At 44.1% G+C, this 19,620-nt stretch overlaps 1 protein-coding gene and 1 pseudogene across 5 annotated transcripts in view; one reads left to right on the forward strand and one right to left on the reverse strand.

Moving 5' to 3' along the window:
- TESK2 (testis associated actin remodelling kinase 2) overlaps nucleotides 1-19,620 on the forward strand; it is a 162,982-nt gene that overhangs the window by 10,459 nt on the left and 132,903 nt on the right. The window lies entirely within an intron of this gene.
- On the reverse strand, nucleotides 4,341-4,933 carry LOC103350285 (histone H2A.V pseudogene; annotated as a pseudogene).

Genomic DNA, 19,620 nt, shown 5'->3' on the forward strand with positions numbered 1-19,620 from the left:
GCTGGGTCAGAAGTGGAGTAGCTGGGACTCGAACCAGTGCCCATGTGGGATGCTGGCACTGTAGGCTGGTGCTTTAACCCTCTGTGCCACAGCACTGGCCCCTCTCTTCATTTTTTAAAAAAGGAAAGTAATATATGGTTATTGTCAAAAGACAACAACACCAGCATCTCATATTGGTGTGCCTGGGTTTGAGTCCTGGCTTTGTTCCTAATTCTAACCTCCTGTTAATGTACACATTTCAAGCACTTGGGTCCTTGTCATCCATGTAGAAGAGTTGGATTGGGTTTCTGGTTTCTGGCTTCAGCCTAGCCCAGCCCTGAATATTGTGAACATTTGGGGAAGAGACCAGTGGATGGGTGCTCTCTCTCTTTCAAATAAATAAAATACTGGGGTCGGCGCTGTGGTGTAGCAGATAAAACTGCTTACTGCAGTGCTGGCATCCCATATGGACGCTGGTTCGAGTCCTGGCTGCTCTACGTCCAATCCAGCTCTCTGCTATGGCCTGGGAAAGCAGTAGAAGATGACTCAAGTCCTTGGGCCCCTGCCCCCACATGGGAGACCCAGAAGCTGCTCCTGGCTTTGGATCAGCTCAGCTCCAGCCATTGAGGTCTTCTGGGGAGTGAACGAGAAGATGGAAGACCTCTCTCTCTCTCTCTAGCTCTGCCTCTGCCTCTTCGTAACTCTGTCTTTCAAATAAATAATCTTTTAAAAAATAAATACAATAGTGATAAAATAACCATAACTAACTTTATAGAAATGCATTGTTTTTGTAAAAGTTTGTTATAATCACCAACTCTATAAGATAACAGTTTAGTACATATGTATTACTCTCAATTGTTTTCTTTTTCTTTCTTTTTTTTTTTTTTAAAGATTTATTTGAGGGCTGGTGCTGTGGTGCAGTGGGCTAAGCCATGGCCTGTGATGCTGGTATCCCATATGGGCTCCAGTTCGAGTCCCAGCTGCTTCATTTCTCATCCAACTTCCTGCTAATGTGCCTGTGAAAGCAACGGAAGATGGCCCAAGTACTTGGGCCCCTGCACCCACCTGGGAGACCCAGAAGAAGCTCCAGGCTCCTGGCTTTGGCCTGGCACAGCCTTGGCCTGGTACAGCCCTGGCTGCTGCAGCCATCTGGGGAGTGAACCAATGGATGGAAGATCTCTCTCTCTCTCTCTCTCTCTCTCTCTCTTTCTCTTTCTCTTTCTCTTTCTCTTTCTCTTTCTCTTTCTCTTTCTCTTTCTCTCTGTAACTCTGCCTTTCAAATAAATAGATCTTGAAAAAATGAACAAAGATTTATTTGAAAGGCAGAGTTACAGAGAGGAAATATATTCCATGTACTCATTCACTTCCCAAATGCCTGCAATGGCCAGGGCTGAGCCATGCTGAAACCAGGAGCCTGGAACTCCATCCAGGTCTCCCATGTGGGTAACAGGGGCCAGGTATTTAGGCCATCTGCTGCTGCTTTTCCAGGTGATGTAGCAGGGAGCTGGATGGAAAGTGGAGCAGCAAGGACTCTAATCTGTGCTCATATGTGCTGCTGGCATTGCAGGCAGTAGCTTAACCCACTGTGTCTCAACATGGGCCCATCTAAATTGTTTTCTAAGCATATGCTAATATTTACTAGTATATTAAAAATTAAAATTAGATTGCAGTATCATTTTGTTTTGTAACTTGCTATTGTCACTTAGCTGTGAATCTTGGGCATCCTTCTTTGTTAGTTTATATAGAATTTATTATTTCAATGACTACATAATATCATATGGATGTAATATAATTTATTTAACCTATTCCTGTTGATGGTCATTTGGATTGGTTCATTTTTCTCTGTTAACAACAATAGATAAATTAATATTCTTGTATATATATCTTTATATGCTTATAATGATTGTCATTTTAATGACTATAAAATATTCCCTTTAAGAAAAACAAAATATTCGAGAAAAAAGTTTGAATAAAATTATCAATGGGTGAATTTCAAATAATCCTCTTGTTATTAATTTTGTTTTCCATCTTTTCAGATTCCTTGTTTCCTCTTTATTGCTTTCTTTCCCATAATCCCTGTAACAATCTTATAAAATAAGAAGTGAGTTGCTTAGCTGCCCAAAGTGGTCACATTCAGGTTTTTTTTTTTTTTTTTAAAGATTTGTTTATAAGGCCAGTGCTGTGGTGTAGTGGGTTAAGCCTCTGTCCATAGTGCCAGCATCCCATATGGGCGCTGGTTTGCATCCCAGCTGCTCCACTTCGGCTCTCTGCTAATGTGCCTGGGAAAGCAATGGAAGATGGTTCAGCTGCTTGGGCTTCTGCACCCATGTGGGAGACCCAGAAGAAGCTTTGGGCTCCTGGCTTCAGATCAGCCCCGCTCCAGCCCTTGTGGCCATTTGGGGAATGAACTTGTGGATGGAAGATCTTTTTCTCTCTGTACCTCTGTCTTTCAAAGAAAATTAAAAAATCCTTAAAAAAAAAGTCAAAGGAAAGCTGATCACAAGGGATATTATCCTGGAAATTCATATATTCCATAGTGCCTTAGCATCTAACGTCATTTGATTGAGGTCCAATATTAGTATAATTTGTATAATTTCATGTTCTAGCATATAAAGTTATAGAAACATTTAGTATACACAGAAGATCTAAAACTGTATTCTTTATCTCTAGACTGTGGAAAACAATAGTCCTATTGAATTCTGTGCTAGTTAGATCGGACATGTAACATTATATACATTGTTTTTGCTATCGTGTTTTAGAGAGAGTTTCCACAAATGGAAGGGTAGTTAAAGCTAAATTTTAATTCATTTGAAAGGCTGAGTGACACACAGAAACAGAGAGATAGACATGGAGATATCTTCTGTCTGCAGGTTCACTCCCCAAAGGCCTGAATCAGGAACTCCCACATGAGTGGTAAGGACCCAAGCATCTGGGCTGGCACCCACTGCCTTTCCAGGTGCATTAGTAGGAAGCTGACTGGAAGTGGAAGTGGCCCTCAGTTATGAGATGTGGACATCTCAAGTAGTGGCTTAATCCGCTGTGCCACAGTATCCATCCCAAGGGTAAATTTTTATTTTATTTAATTTTTTTATTTGACAAAGTTAGACAGTGAGAGAGACAGAGAGAAAGGTCTTCCTTCCGTTGGTTCACCCCCCAAAATGGCCTCTACGGCTGGAACTATACCGATTGGAAGCCAGAAGCCAGGTGCCTCCCCCTGATCTCCCATGCGGGTGCAGGGACCCAAGCACCTGGGCCATCCTCCACTGCACTCCCGGGCCACAGCAGAGAGCTGTACTAGAAGAGAAGCAGCCGGGACTAGAACCCGGCGCCCACATGGGATGCCGGTGTTGCAGGCGAAGGATTAGCCAACTGAGCCATGGTGCCGGCCCCACAAGGCTAAATTTTAAAGTAAGTGATCAGAGAGATCTTGATGCTGTGGTTCTATGAGAAATCTGAAAGACTTGACCATTGAAAAGCTACCCTAAAAAAGACAAGATGGGCCTGTGTTGTGGCATGAAATGTTGGGTCACTGCCTGTGTTGCTGACATCCCATATGAGTGCCAGTTGGAACCTTGACTGCTGCTCTTCTGATCCAGCTCCCTGCTAATGTGCCTGGGAAAGCAGTGGAAGATGACCAAGTGGTTGGGCCCCTGCCACCCATATGGAAGACCTGGATGGAATTCTAGGGTCCCAGCTTCCATACCTGGCTATTGCAGCCATTTGGGGAGTGGACCAATGAATGGCGATCAATTCTCTCTGAGGCTCTGCTTTTGAAATAAATAAATAAATAAATCTTAAATGAAAAAGAAGAAAAGAGTTGGTGTTGTAGTGCAGCAGGTTAAACTACCACTTTCAATGCCAGCATCCCGTATGGGAGCATTGATTTGAGTTCTGGCTACTCCACTGCTGATCCACCTTCCTGCTAATTTGCCTGGGAAAGCAATGGATGATGGCTCAAGTATTTGGGTTCCTGTCACACATGTGGGAGACCCAGATAGCATTCCTGGCTCCTGACTTCAGCCTGGTCTATCCCTGGCTGTGTGTGGGTGGCAGGGACCCACTTGGGACATCTTCCTGTGCTTTCCCAGACCCATTAGCTGGATTGAAAGTGGAGCAGCTGGGACTTGAACTGACATCCATATGGGATGCCAGCATCACAGATGGTGTGTTAACTCACTGTGCTACAATCTGGTTCCAATATTTTATTTTTAAATATTGCTTTTTTATATTATTTGTAAACTTTTTATGTTTACATGTTTTTTAGTCTCTTTTTCCTTTTTTAAAAAATGGTTTATCAGTTCCATTTTTGTATAAAACATGGAGAAACCTAGCCAATCAACATGACTATCACCACATGAAAAGATACTTTTATCAAGCTTCCAAGTCTGAGAATGTACAAATAATGCTTCTTTCATATCTACAGTAATTATGGTTTTACATTTAACTATTTTTAAAAATCCCACATATCCTCATCATTTCTTCTGTCTCAGTAATAGTACAATGATGGGGAGGAAGATGGTTGGGTTAAACAACCCTCTAAGTGGTTTTCTGCTGACACTTCTTTCCAGTCAGAGATTTGTGGATGAGAGGGATCAAACCACCCCCAACTATGGTAGCCTTGATAAGAGAATCCAAGTCTTCATCACCATGAATTGCAAGCTGCAAGTGACATGGAATGATATACTTCGCTTTGAGATTCTTGGAAGCAGTGAGGTGTTCCAGAATTGCAGCACTGTACATGGCAGCAGCAGCACCCACCCTTCCATGGCTTGTGGTGCAAGTCTTCAAGTGCTTGTGGATATGGCCCCAGGAAACTGTAGCCCAGCTCTCTGTGAGCAAGACACTGCCTTAGCCTTGGCCTTCCCACTGTCCTCTCCAGCTTCGCCTCCAATCATGGTCCCTGCCAACTCTGCCTCTGATCAGCCGCACATCCTCCGCTGCTGCCCAGGCTGCTACCACTGCTCTCTCAGCATCCAGTCTCCGTATCTTTGCCATTATTAGATTTTTTTTTTAATTTTCTAGAACAGTTTGCCATGGTATGTTACCTGCTTTTCCATCTAAGTTGTTTAAGATGCAACATTTTAAAATATATGTATACTGCTTCACTAGAATTTTTCCAACTAACCAGTACTCATTCATACAGCATAAAACCAGTTGGGTATTGATTTCTAGCATTGGTATTTGTGATCTCTATGCTGTATTTATTTGCTGTTTTTTATAAATGACACAAAGTTTGTAATCTTTTGTTTCCTCAGCCATTTCCATTTTCATTGTGAAAAAATGTAATAAGCATACATTTATCCATCACCAGACTGAGCAGTTAGAGGGCGGGGGGAGAGGGGGAGAGAGAGAGAGGGGGAGAGAGAGATCCCACATTTACAGATTCACTCTCCAAATGATTGCAACAGCTGCGGCTGGGCCAGGCAAAGCCAGGAGCTGGGAACTCACTGCAGGTTTCCCACGTGAGTGGCGGTAACTGAAACCATTCACCTGTAGCCTCCCAGGGTATACATTAGCAGGAAGCTGGAATCAGAAGTGGAGCTGGAACTTGAACCTAGACATTCTGATGTAGGTTGTGGCCAACTTACTAATGAACCCCAATTATCTTTTAAAGGTGGTTTGTGCAAATCAGGATCTAGGCAAGTATTATTGTATTTTGTTGTTTTGACTCTTAATTCTCTCAGAGTCAGAATTTGAACAAGCCTATGGTTTACTTTCATTGGAAAGAAAAAAAAACTTTTTAACATTCAGTTTTCCAATAATGAAGCAGGGTGCTTGAGGAAATAATGAGCTCTTTGGTACTGGTGTTGTTTCAGAAGGGTAAACTGACTCTGGCTTCTGTAGTGTCCAAACCAGTGGGCACTTTTCATAGCATGTACTGATTTGTGGTATTTGTGATTTCCATCTTTGGTCTGTGTGACATACTTTCTGTTTGCTTTACTTTTATCTCTGCTGTTCCTTTTCAGTCTCATTTGTATACTCTTCGTTTTTTTGTTCTGTATATGTTGATGTTCCTCCTTGGCCTCTTACCTGTTCTCACTTATAGACACAGAGAAGGAGCCTGGGCTCTGTCACATGAGAGGACTTCAAAAAGTTCATTGAAAATGTTTATCATGAAAAAAACTATACGTTTAAAATTTTTTTTCTTTTTAAGATTATTTATTTGAAAGGCAGAGTTACAAAGAGGCAGAGGCAGACAGAGAGAGAAGTCTTTCATCCACTGGTTCCCTCTCCACATGGCCACAATAGTTGGAGCTGGGCTGATCTGAAGCCAGGAACCAGGAGCTTCTTCTGGGTCTGCCACGTGGATGCAGGGGCCCAAGGACTTGGGCCATCTTCTGCTGCTTTCCCAGGCCATAGCAGAGAGCTGGATCAGAAGTGGAGCAGCCAGGATTTGAACCGACGTCCATATGGGATGCCAGAACTTAGGTGACATCTTTACCTGCTATGCCACAGTGCCAGCTCCTCAAATTGTTTTTCCGCCAAAATAAATGTATCTTTTAAAAATATTCGTTTTTATCTGAAAGGTAGAGAAAGAGAAACAGAGAATTTTTCTATCTGCTGTTTCACTCCCCAAATGCCTACAAAAGCTAGGGCAGGGCCAAGCTGAAGCCTGAGGCCGGGAGCCTGGAACTCAAATGGAGTCTACTACATAGGTGGCAAGGACTTAGGTATCTGGGCCATCATCTGCTGCCTCCCAGGGTGCATGTTACCAGAAAACTGGAATCAGAAGCAAAGTGGGACTTGAACCCAGGAACTCTGGTATGGGATGCAGGTGTCCCAAGTGGCATCCTAACCACTGTTCCAAATGTGCTCCTAAACTTATCTATTTTTTAAAGATTTATTTATTCATTTTGAAAGAGTTACACAGAGGGGCCGGCACTGTGGCACAGTGGGTTAAAGCCCCAGCCTGCAGTGACAGCATCCCTTATGGGGGCCGATTCGAGTCCTGGCTGCTCCTCTTCCAATACAGCTCTCTGCGATGGCCTGGGAAAGCAGTAGAAGATGGCCCAAGTCCTTGGGCCCTTGCACCCATGTGGGAGACCTGGAAGAAGCTCTGGCTTTGGATCAGCTCAGCTCTGGACCATTGTGGCCATTTGGGGAGTGAACCAGTGGATGGAAGACCTTTCTCTCTCTCTCTGCCTCTGTCTCTGTAACTCCACCTTTTGAATAACTAAATAAACCCTAAAAAAAAGAAAACAAATAATTTCTTTTTGGTAATTGCCTAGTCATTCTCCCAATCACCCAAACCAGATACACGTGAGGGAATCTAGTTACGCAATACTTGTTCTTCCTACATCAACCTGATCACCTTTGAAGTTACTTTTCTTCTTTTCCATTTCTCTGTCTTCACTGCCAATACCTTATTTTAAAAAAATATTTATTTATTAATTTGAAAGTCAGAGTTAGACAGAGAGAGGAGAGGCAGAGAGAGAGAGGGAGAGAGAGAGAGAGGTCTTCCATCCGATGGTTCACTCCCCAGATGGCTGCAATGGCTAGAGCTGCGCCATTCTGAAGCCAGGAGCCAGGAGCTTCTTCCAGGTCTCCCACGTGGGTGCAGGGGCCCAAGGACTTGGGCCATCTTCCACTGCTTTCCCAGGCCATAGCAGAGAGCTGGATCAGAAGTGGAGCAGCTGGATCTTGAACTGGTGCCCATATGAGATGCTGGCACTTCAGGCCAGGGCATTAACCCGCTGTGCCATAGCACCGGCCCCTACCAATACCTTATGTTTAAAATTAAACAAAAAAATTTTACTTGATTCATACAAATTTCATGTACTTCATATATGTATAGATTTAGGAACATAGTGAAACTTCCCACCCTACCCTTCCTTCCTCCCACGTGCCAACCCTTTTTTCTCCTCTCTTCCATTCATACTCTTAATTTTTAAAAAATATTTATTTATTTATTTGAAAGTCAGAGTTACACAGAGGAGAGGCAGAGGCAGAGAGAGAGAGAGGTCTTCCATCTGCTGGTTCACTCCCCAGTTGGCTGAGCAGTTGGAGCTGCGCTGATCCTAAGCCAAGAGCAAGGAGCCAGGAGCTAGGAGCTTCTTCCATGTCTCTCATGTGGGTATAGGGGCCCAAGGCTTTGGGCCATCCTCTACTGCTTTCCCAGGCCATAGCAGAGAGCTGGATCAGAAGAGGAGCAGCCAGGACTCGAACCAGCGCCCATAAGGGATGCTAGCACTGCATAGCTTTACCTGCTATGCCACAGCTCTGGGCCCTCCCACTCCTATTTTTTACAAAGATCTATTTTCAGTTTATTTAATGATCGTAAAGTTAACCCTACATTAAGTAATAGCGTATGAAGAAAAAAACCAACTATTCCTCAATGGAAGAGACAAGGGCTATAAACAATCATTGAATCTCATAATGTCCATTTCACTCCAATACATTACATTTTAGACATACCTTTTTTTTTTAGAGTTTTATTTATTTATTTGAAAGAGTTACAGAGAGAATGAGGGAGAGAGAGAGATCTTCCATCTGCTGGTTCACTCCCCACAAGGCCACAATGGCCAGGGCTGGGCTTGGCTGAAGCCAGGAACTTTGAGCTCCATCCTGGTCTCCCACATGGATGTTAAGGGCCCAAGCATTTGGACCATCTTCTGTTGCTTTCCCATGTGTATTAGCAGGGGCTGGATCAGTAGTGGACCAGTTGGGACTCCAATATGGGATGATTGGGTTGTACGTTAACAGCTTAACCCACTATGCTGCAATGCAAGCCCCCCTGCCAAGACATTAATTAAGCTCTATGTACTTTTAAAAAACATGTATTTACATAAGTAGCAGAAAGAGAAAGAGAGAGAGAGAGAGAGAGAGAGCTTCCACCTACTAATTCACTCCCCAAATGCATGCAATGGCTGGGGCTGATCCAAATGGTGTCCCATGTGGGTGGTGGGAACCCAATTACTTGAGCCATCACCTGTTGCCTCCTAGGGTGTTAAAGCATTAGTGGAAACCTGGAATGGAGATGGAGAAGCAGAGTCAGAAATGGAACCCAGAAACCTTATGCCAAATACCCATCCCATATCTAATCTGTCTTTAGCAATTGTACCATATTATATTAATTGATTTATGTGTCTCTCCAGGAGACTGAGCTCCTGGAGTTGTGAAGTCATGTTTTATTCCTTTTTGTATGTCTTCCTCCCAGAGAGGCACTATTAAGTGTAGTGATTAAAAGTATAGGTTCTAAGTTTGAATTCTGGTTTGTTGCTTCTTGGGTATGAGATCAAGCAGTTAATTCCTTCATTGTTTCTACATTTGTAAAATGGAAATAATAGTAGTATGTTTTATTTGGGCTGTTAGGAGTATTAAATATGAAGTACTTGAAAAGTATCTGAGTTTTAGTAAATGCCCACCATTATTTAAGCATTATAGCATCTATCATAATGTCTCACATCTATCAGGAATTAACGTTTGAATCAGATAATAGAGGAGATTCCTGAATTGATCAAAATATTGTACTACATCTACAGCTTTGAACCTCAGTTTCTGTCTTACGTCATGCAGCAGAGCCTGGTGAATTCTCGTTACACAGCAAATATGATGCTTATTCAAAAGAGCTAATACACTTTTAGGAACTGGCTTTTGAACTGTCTGGCACTAATGTATGCTATTGTATATATTCGTGGCTAATTAAATAGGGATGCCAGTTTTTAAGCTAGATTGCTTTTGGTTTGAATGGAAACTGCAACTCATTATTTCACAGTGGGATGGCAAGCTCAGCAGTATTGCTTTTATATTTAATTAGGCAATCATCCTGAAATGTGTCTGTATTTGCTGTGTCGTCCACAGAAAGGATAACAGCTGAACAGACCTGTCATGCAGATTTGACATGTGTTTGGTTTCAACACACAGCTAATGTACTCATATTTGTCAGCGTTCTCATTCTGAAAACTGAGTGGCCAGTTTTCTGGGCTACCTATCACATCAAATCCTTGTTTTATTTTGGGTTACTTAGGGGCTTCTTAGGATTGTAGAAAAAAACCAAAAATGTTTTTTATGCTTTATAAAAAGTATAAAAGTCCACGGAAATATCAGAAATCCTTTTTATTCACTTTGTGGGATCTCATGATGATCTTTGTGCATACGTGTTTCCATATTTGGATGAATGAGGAGATTTGGTTACTTGCTGACAATTTGCCATGTCCTGCTATTTGTTGGTTGACAGTTTTTCCATGTACTGCAGGATTTTATTGTATCTATATATCATAAAGTTTCATTTACTTCAGTTTCATGAAATGAAGGGTGAGCAACAAGTACTGTACTTTAAGAGTGGAAAAGAGGGAAGGATTAAGAGTTGATATATTTTTATTGTCAGGCTGGCATCTATTCTTTAGAAAATCTGTTTAAATCAGAACTTTTATGCCTGTAGAATGAGTGTTTTGCATTATAGGATGATAGAGTTATGATCTGTATACTTTTTAGTCTCCCTGTTGAAGGGTGGTGGGGAATAGTAGTAGTTTTCTATGACTAATTCACAAATAATTTTTCCACAGAAATTTAGTTGTGTTTCTGGAGGAAATATATCATACTGGGATGTGTTTATATTAGGAACTACGGATTTGAATACTGAATATGTGACTAATTGTTGGCGTTTGGGCAAGTCATAATCCCTCATGTTCTTAATTGATTTCTCTTTACATTGGAGGTGATAATAACTATTTTGCAGATTAGAGATAACATGCATAAAACACTTGGTAGAATGCATGGCAAATAGTAAATGGTGGCTGCAGTTATGATTATTTTTAAAGATTTATTTTATTTATTTGAAAGAGTTACAGAGAGAGGTGGAGACAGACAGAGAGAGAGAGAGAAAGAGAGAGAGAGGGAGGTCTTCCAACTGCTGGCTCATTCCCCAAATGGCTGCAATGGCCAGAGCTGAGCTGATCAGTAGCCAGGAGCTTCTTCTGGGTCTCCCACGTGGGTGCAGGGGTCCAAGGACTTGGGCTGTCCTCTACTGCTTTCCCAGGCCACAGCAGAGAGCTGGAAAGCAAGTGGAGCATCCAGGACTCAGACTGGTGCCCATATGCGATTCTGGCATCATAGGTGGTGGCTTTACCCACCGTACCACAATGCCAGCCTCGTCACTGTACCTTCTTTGTGGAAAACAAATCAGCCCAAATATAGATGAAAATTAAACTTTGAAAGACAAACCTCTGTAGGAAAGAAAGAAAAAGTTTTGAACTTCTAAGTCTATAAAAAGTGAACGTGAGAACACAGTTACTAAAAATTATTTATGACCTTGTATGTCACATAATTTTGGCATTTCTGAATGGCTGTCAACACACTGCTTCCCAGTTTAAGAACAAAAGTGAGTAAGCTTTTCTGACACAGAGTTTTTCAGCTGGGCACTATTAACATTTAGGGCAGGACAATTCTTTGTTCTGCAAGACTGTTCTGTGCATTATAGGACATTTAGCTTCTCTGGTCCCTGCCCACAAAAATAGTGCCACCTGACACCCTTGCCATTGTGATGATAATAACTCCAACCGTCAAGACATTTCCCTCTTGGGGTGGGGATTGTGATGAAGAGGATAAGCCACTGTTTGGGACACCCACCATTCCATATTGGTGTGCCAGTTTGAGTTTAGTCTACTCCACCTTGTGATCCAGCTTCCTGCTAACCAGAGTTAGCAGATGATGGCATAGTGTATGGACCTCCCCCCCTCCCCCTTTTGAAAGATTTATTTATTTGAAAAGCAGAGTTACAGAGAGGTGGGTGGGGGGAGAGATATCTTCCATCCACTGGTTCACTTTCCAAATGGCCACAATGGCTAGAGCCAGTCCTATCCGAAGCCAGGAGCCAGGAGCTTCCTCTGGGTCTTCCCACATGGGTGCAGGAGCCCAAGGACTTGGCCATCTTCTGCTTTCCCAGGCCATAGCAGAGAGCTGGATTGGAAGTGGAGCAGCCAGGACTTGAACCTGTGCCCATATGGGATGCTAGCACTGCAAGCAGTGGCTTTACCTGCTATGCCACAGTGCCAGCCCCACGTGGACCCTTTAAAAAAGTCATTAAAATATGTATTTCTGGTATAGTATAGTAGTTCTCAACTAGTGGTTTGTGAAAATTTAGGAAGGGAGTTTCATTTTATTTTTTTTTAAAGATTTATTTATTTGAAAAAGTTGCAGAGAGAGAAATTTTCCATCCACTATTTCACTGTCCAAGTGGCCACAATGGCTGGGGCTGGGCCAGGCTAAAGCCAGGATCTCAGAACTCCATCTGGGTCTCTCACATGAGTGGCAGGGACTTGGGCCATCTTCTTCTGCCTTCTCAGATGCATTAGCTGGAAGCTGGATTGAAAATAAAGGCGCTGGGACTCAATCTGGCACTCTGATATGGGATGCTGTCCCACAACTGGCAGCTGAAATCTCTGGGAGACATACTGTAAAAACCTATCTCAAAAGAGGCTGGTGCTGTGCTGTAATATGGTTAAACCTCTGCCTGTGTCACCGGCATCCCATACGGTCGCCAGGTTGAGTCCTGGTTGCTTCACTTCCTATCCAGCTCCCTGATAATGACTTGGGAAAGCAGTGGAATATGGCTCAAGTGCTTGGGCTCCTGACTTACCTGAGAGACCTGGAAGAAGCTTCTAGTTCCTGGCTTCAGATGGGCCCAGCTCCAGCCATTATGGCCATTTGGGGAGTGAACCAGCAGATGGAAGACCCCTTTCTCTCTTTCCCTCTCTCTGTAATTCTGCCTCTCAAATAAATAATCTTTTAAAAATGTACCTTTAATAATTATGGGCAGGTGTTTAACATAATGGGTTAAGATACAGCTTGGGACACATGTGTCCTGTATTAGAGTATCTGGGTTTCAGTCTCAGCTTTGCCTCCAGTTCCAGGTTTCTGCTAACGTGCACCTTGGGAGGCAGCAGATGATGGCTCAAGTACTCAGGTCCCTCCCACCCGTGTGAGAAACATAGATTGAGTCCTGGGCTCCTGGCTTTGGCCTGGCCCAGCCCTAGATGTTGCAGTTAATTTAGGAAGGAAGATTTCTTTTCTTTTTTTTTTTTTTTAATTTTTTAAAGATTTATTTATTTATTTGAGAGGCAGAGGCAGAGAGAGAGAGAGAGAGAGAGAGATAAAGAGAAAGAGAAGTCTTCCATCTGCTGGTTCAGTTCCCAGATGGCTGCAATGGCCAGAGCTGGGCCTATCTGAAGCCAGGAGCCAAGAGCTTCTTACAGGTCTCCCATGTGAGTGTAGGGGACCCAAGGACTTGGGTTATCTTTTGCTTTCCCAGGCCTTAGTAGAGAACTGGATCAGAAGTAGAGCAGGCCGGCGCCGCAGCTCACTAGGCTAATCCTCCACCTTGCGGCGCCGGCACACCGGGTTCTAGTCCCAGTCAGGGCGCTGGATTCTGTCCCGGTTGCCCCTCTTCCAGGCCAGCTCTCTGCTGTGGCCTGGGAAGGCAGTGGAGGATGGCCCAAGTGCTTGGGCCCTGCACCCCATGGGAGACCAGGAGAAGCACCTGGCTCCTGCCATCGGATCAGCGTGGTGGTGTGCCGGCCGCAGCGCGTCGGCTGCGGCGGCCATTGGAGGGTGAACCAATGGCTAAAGGAAGACCTTTCTCTCTGTCTCTCTCTCTCACTGTCCACTCTGCCTGTCAAAAAAAAAAAAAAAAAAAAAAAAAAAAAAAAAAAAAAGAAGTAGAGCAGGAGCTGGCGCTGTGGTACAGTAGGTTAAAAAAAAACCCAGCCTGCACTGCCAGCATCCCATATGGGTGCTGGTTCCAGTCCTGGCTGCTCCACTTCCTATCCAGCTCTCTGCTATGGCCTGGGAAAGCGGCAGAAGATGGCCCAGGTCCTTGGGCCCCTGTACGCATGTGGGAGACCCAGAAGAAGCTCCTGGCTCCTGGCTTTGGATTGGCCCAGCTCTGGCTGTTGCGGCCATTTGGGGAGTGAGCCAGAAGAAGGAAGACCTCTTTTTCTCAGTCTCCATCTCTCTCTGTAACTCTTTCAAAAAAAAAAAAAAAAAGTGGACTCGAACTGGTGCCCATATGGGATGCTGGCACTGCAGGCAGTGGTTTTACCTGCTATGCCACAGCACTGGCCCCAGATTTCTTTCTGTCATTATCTTTCTTCTTTAAAAAAAAAAAAAAAAGAAACAAATAAAACTTTAAAAAAGAAGATGGCAGTTGTTTCAAAAAAATAATAACAGGAGTTGAAAATGCTTATTTTTTCTTAAAGATTTATTTATTTATTTGAAAGTCAGAGTTACGGCCGGCGCCGTGGCTCACTAGGCTAATCCTCCGCCTAGTGGCGCCGGCATACCGGGTTCTAGTCCCGGTTGGGGCACCGGATTCTGTCCTGGTTGCCCCTCTTCCAGGCCAGCTCTCTGCTGTGGCCAGGGAGTGCAGTGGAGGATGGCCCAGGTGCTTGGGCCCTGCACCCCATGGGAGACCAGGAAAAGCACCTGGCTCCTGGCTCCTGCCATCAGATCAGCGCGGTGCGCCGGCCGCAGCGCACTGGCCGCGGCGGCCATTGGAGGGTGAACCAACGGCAAAGGAAGACCTTTCTCTCTGTCTCTCTCTCTCACTGTCCACTCTGCCTGCCAAAAAAAAAAAAAAAAAAAAAGAAAGAGTTACGTAGAGAGACAAGGAGATGCAGAGAGGGAGAGAAGTCTTCTATCTGCTAGTTCACTCCCCAGTTGGCCACAACAGCAGGAGCTGCACCAATCCGAAGCCAGGAGCCAGGAGCTTCCTATGGATCTTCCCACATGAGTGCAGGGGATCTAAGGACTTGGGCCATCTTCCACTGCTTTCCCAGGCCATGGCGTAGAGCTAGATCGGAAATGGAGCAGCCAGGACTTGAACCGGTACCCATATGGGATGCTGGCACTGCAGGCTGCGGTTTTACCTGCTATGGCCACAGCTCCGTCCCTGAAATGCTTATTGTTTCTCAGGTACTATTCATTTAATCAATAGCCTATCATTATTATAAGGATGGATTGAGCTACTGTGTATGGGATACTATAATGTAGTTACTTTTTTATTCTATTTTACAGATGGGGAAATAAATTGTAGAGAGGTTAAATAAGATCCCAGGTTTTGCACAGTGGTTAAGATGCTGCTTGGACCAGCCCTCTGCTGTGGCCAGGGAGTGCAGTGGAGGATGGCCCAGGTGCTTGGGCCCTGCACCCCATGGGAGACCAGGATAAGCACCTGGCTCCTGCCATCGGATCAGCGCGGTGCGCCGGCCGCAGCATGCTGGCTGCAGCGGCCATTGGAGGGTGAACCAACGGCAAAGGAAGACCTTTCTCTCTGTCTCTCTCTCTCACTGTCCACTCTGCCTGTCAAAAAAAAAAAAAAAGATTTACTTATTTATTTGAAATGCAGAATTAAGGCAGGGGGAGAGGTAGAGAGACAGAGGTTTTCCACCTGCTGGCTTATTCCCCAAATGGCCATGATGGAGGGGCTGGGCCAGACTGAAGCCAGGAGCCTAGAAATCTATCTAAGTTTCCCTCATGGGTAGCAGGGGCCGAAGCACTTGGGTCATTTTCCAGTGCTTTCTCAGGTGCATTAGTAGCGAGCTGGATTGGAAGTGGAGCAGCTGGGACTCAAATCAGTGCTCTTATGGGATTCTGGTGTCTCCGGTGGCCTAACCTGTTATGCCATAATGCTGGCCCTTTGTAGTAACAATTAAAAAGTTCTTTATAGGGGCTGATGCTGTGGCATGTTGAACTAAGCCTCCGCCTCTTGCGCTGGAATCCTATATCGGTGCCGGTTCAAGTTTTGCTGCTCCTCTTCTGATCCAGCTCTTTGCCATGCCCTGGGAAAGTGGTGGATGATGGCCCCAGTGCTTGGGCCTCTATATCTGTGTGGGAGGCCCAGAAGAAACTCCTCCTTGCTCCTGGCCTCATTGGCCTAGTTCTGGCTGTTATGGCCATCTGGGGAGTGAACCAGAGGATGGAAGACCTTTCTCTCTGTCTTTCTCTCTCTCTCTGTAATTCTGCCTCTCAAACAAATAAATAAGATCTTTAAAAAAATTCTTTTAAATTTAATTTTGATAACATTAAAACTTGCTTCCCCCCCATTCAACATTGTTTTTTTTTTTTAATATTTATTTTATTTATTTGAAAGATGGAGTTACAGAGAGAGGTAGAGACACAGAGAGAGGTCTTCCATCTGATGGTTCACTCCCCAGATGGCCACAACAGCTGGAGCTGTGCCAATCCGAAGCCAGGAGCCAGGAGCTTCTTCTGGGTCTCTCACTTGAGTGCAGGCACCTAAGGACCTGGGCCATCTTCCACTGCACTCCAAGGCCATAGCAGAGAGCTGGATTGGAAGTGGAGCAACCACGACTAGAACCGGCGCCCACATGGGATGCCGGCGCTTCATGCCAGGGCGTTAACCCGCTGCGCCATAGCACCGGCCCCAACATTGTTTTCGAAATACAATCACAGGGGCTGGCATTGTGGCTCAGGTAAACCTACTGCATGCAGTACTGGCATACCATATGGGCACCAGTTCAAGTCCTGGCTGCTCCACTTCCAGTCTAGCTCTCTGCTATTGCCTGGGAAAGCAGTAGAGGATGGCCCAAGACCTTGGGCCCCTGAACCGGTGTGGGAGACCAGGAAGCAGCTCCTGGCTTCGGATCTGCACAGCTCCATCCGTTGAAGCCATCTGGGGAGTGAACCATCAGATGGAAGATTGCTCTCTTTCTTCCTCTGCTTCTCTAACTCTGCCTTTCAAACAATAAATAAATAAATATTTAAAAAAGAATAAGCACATTGGTAGATATAATTCATTCTGGTAACTGCTGAAGGTTTGCTAAAATTTATCTCTTACTCCTACAGATGAAATTTGGTTTCCTTTTTCTCTTTTACCACATGTTGGTTTAAATGGAATAAACTCGCTGGCGCCGCGGCTCACTAGGCTAATCCTCCGCCTTGCGGCACCGGCACACCGGGTTCTAGTCCCGGTCGGGGTGCCGGATTCTGTCCCAGTTACCCCTCTTCCAGGCCAGCTCTCTGCTGTGGCCAGGGAGTGCAGTGGAGGATGGCCCAAGTACTTGGGCCCTGCACCCCATGGGAGACCAGGAAAAGCACCTGGCTCCTGCCTTCGGATCAGCGCAGTGCGCCGGCCGCAGCGCGCCAGCCGTGGCGGCCATTGGAGGTGAACCAACGGCAAAGGAAGACCTTTCTCTCTGTCTCTCTCTCTCACTGTCCACTCTGCCTGTCAAAAAAAAAAAAAAAAAAAGGAATAAACTTGTTCAGGTCTGCTGTACTTGTGTACTTTGGAGTTTGTCTAAGTATATACCCTTAATGTTTGAAGAATACTTTCTCTAGAAAAGAGCTGTGAGCTAAGATGTTATTTATTTTTCAAAATGAAAATATCAAAATTGTCAGTCTTTTCTGCTATTGTAAACTCTGTAATAGGCTCCTACCAAACCAGCTCAGTTACAGTTAGTGATTCCCTACCTCCTCCTACTTAGCTGAGAACGTAAAACAAGACCTGTTGAGCTGCAATGAGCAATTTTGTCTTCCTGTGCTTTAGTATAGAGAACGGAGTTTTGCCACCCCCAGGAAACCCTGAGGGCATGGAGGAGGTTAACATTTCATTTCATTAAAAATTAAATATATCTCAAAAAAAGAAAAAAACAGTACATGGCAAACCTGTTAAATAGTTCAGTTAATTTAGCAGGCAACCATGTTTTATATAATTCAGTTTCACTTTTATATATTTTATTTCTCTAAAGTTAAGTTTCTTTTTTTCTGTCCAAATTACAATCAGCTTAGATTTCTGCTGAAACTCTTTGTTCTAACTTAACTTACCTCTGGCTAACTTAACGCCTTATATCTCTCACAGTGGAAAAACACTGAATTAAGAAATAACAAAACGGAAAAAACTTGAGCTTTTCTGCTGGATTGAACTTGATTCCGATTCTTCCTGCTGTGTGTGCTCAGGCAGGTTACTTAACCTTCCAAGTCTATGGTTTTTTTTTTTGGTTTTTTTTTTTTTTTGACAGGCAGAGTTAGACAATGAGAAAGAGACAGAGAAAGGTCTTCCTTCCATTGGTTCACCCCGCAAATGGCCACTGCGACCAGCATGCTGCCCGATCCGAAGGCAGGAGCCAGGTGCTTCCTCCTGGTCTCCCATACAGGTGGCAGGGGCCCAAGCACTTGGGCCATCCTCCACTGCCTTCCCGGGCCGGGCCACAGCAGAGAGCTGGACAGGAAGAGGAGCAACCGGAACAGAACCAGAGCCCCAACTGGGACTAGAACCTGGAGTGCCGGCGCTGTAGGCAGAGGATTAGCCTAGTGAGCCGCAGTGCCGGCCCACTTTTTCTGTTAAATGGAGATTATACCTACCTTGGTGCTATGTTTTGAGGATTAAATTGGAAAATGCATAACAATCAATGAGGAGCTTGGTTAAATTTCCAGACCTCTGTCCAAGAGATTCTGATTTAGTAGATTAAGGGTGAGAGCCAGAGCCATGTTTTGCAAGGTGATTTTGAAGCAGACATACTTTGAGAAATTCAGTACTCTTGGTTCCTTTTTTCCAAGTCTAGCTTTTCTAGTAAATACTTCACAGCACTTAAACAGCACTTCTCCTTTCTGGGCCTTAGGTTTCTTCAGATATAAAATAAATGAATGAACTCAAAATTTTTAGTCTTATAAACCCTAAATTTTTGTTCTTGTGACCTTAAAATTTTGGTTTGTTAATCCCAATATCACTGTTATGCATAGATTCAATAAAGGTACTTAAATAATTTATTCTTTGGGAATATAATTTTTTCTGTGAAGATTCTGTAGAACTCAATGAAACAACAATAATTTATTCTAAAGATAAAAGGATGTCTCATGGAGCCTAAGCCAGGGAGGGTTAAGTTAGGACTTAGGAATAAGGAACTAGAGTCCAGTAGGGAAATCTAGATGTTCTCTGTCTCTCTCTTTTTTTTTTTCTTTGAAAGTTGGCCTCGAACTCTTGACATTTTCTGCCTTTAAGGCTGTGTGGTAAAATGGCGTAGCCAGCAGCTCTTGAGTTTACATGGCTGCCATTATAGAAAGCAGCTACATTGAGGCTGGAGTATCTTATTTCCAATTCCAAATTTCTAAGAAAAGAACTGTCTGTGATTGGTTCATACTGGGTGGAGTGCTGACTTCTGGCTATGGCTATGGAGGGGTTTGGAGGTAAGCAGGGTAGAAATTCACATTTATCAAAGCCTTTTACTATTTGAATAGTCCACAATGTTATATTTTGTGTAGAATTCTTAGAATATTCTCTTGGGAAAAAAAGTAGGAGTAGAGAAAGAGAGAGCGATGAGCTAAAATAATATGTGGACTTGTATTTTTTTTCTCTTTAATTTGAAAGGCAGAGACAAGAGAGACAGAGATTTCCCATCTGCTGGTTCTCTCCCAAATGCCTGCAACAGCCAGGGATGGGCCAGGCCAAAGTCAGGAGTTGGGAATTCAATCTAGGTTTCCTACATAGGTAGGCACTTTAGCCATCACCCACTGCCTTCCAGGATGCACATTATTGGGAAACTGAAAGAGAGAATGAAGCCAGGACTCAAACCCAGGGATGCACTCATCTCAAGCAGCAACTTAACCATTGTACAACTGCCCATCCAGGCTTGTCCTTTTTTTCTCAATTATATCAGAAGAGGTAGAACCTTCTATAGTTACTTCTAA

Source organism: Oryctolagus cuniculus, chromosome 7 (genome assembly GCF_051225735.1).
Source record: "Oryctolagus cuniculus isolate XC-2025 breed Fujian yellow rabbit chromosome 7, ASM5122573v1, whole genome shotgun sequence".
In the NCBI taxonomy this organism is placed as follows: Eukaryota; Metazoa; Chordata; class Mammalia; order Lagomorpha; family Leporidae; genus Oryctolagus; species Oryctolagus cuniculus.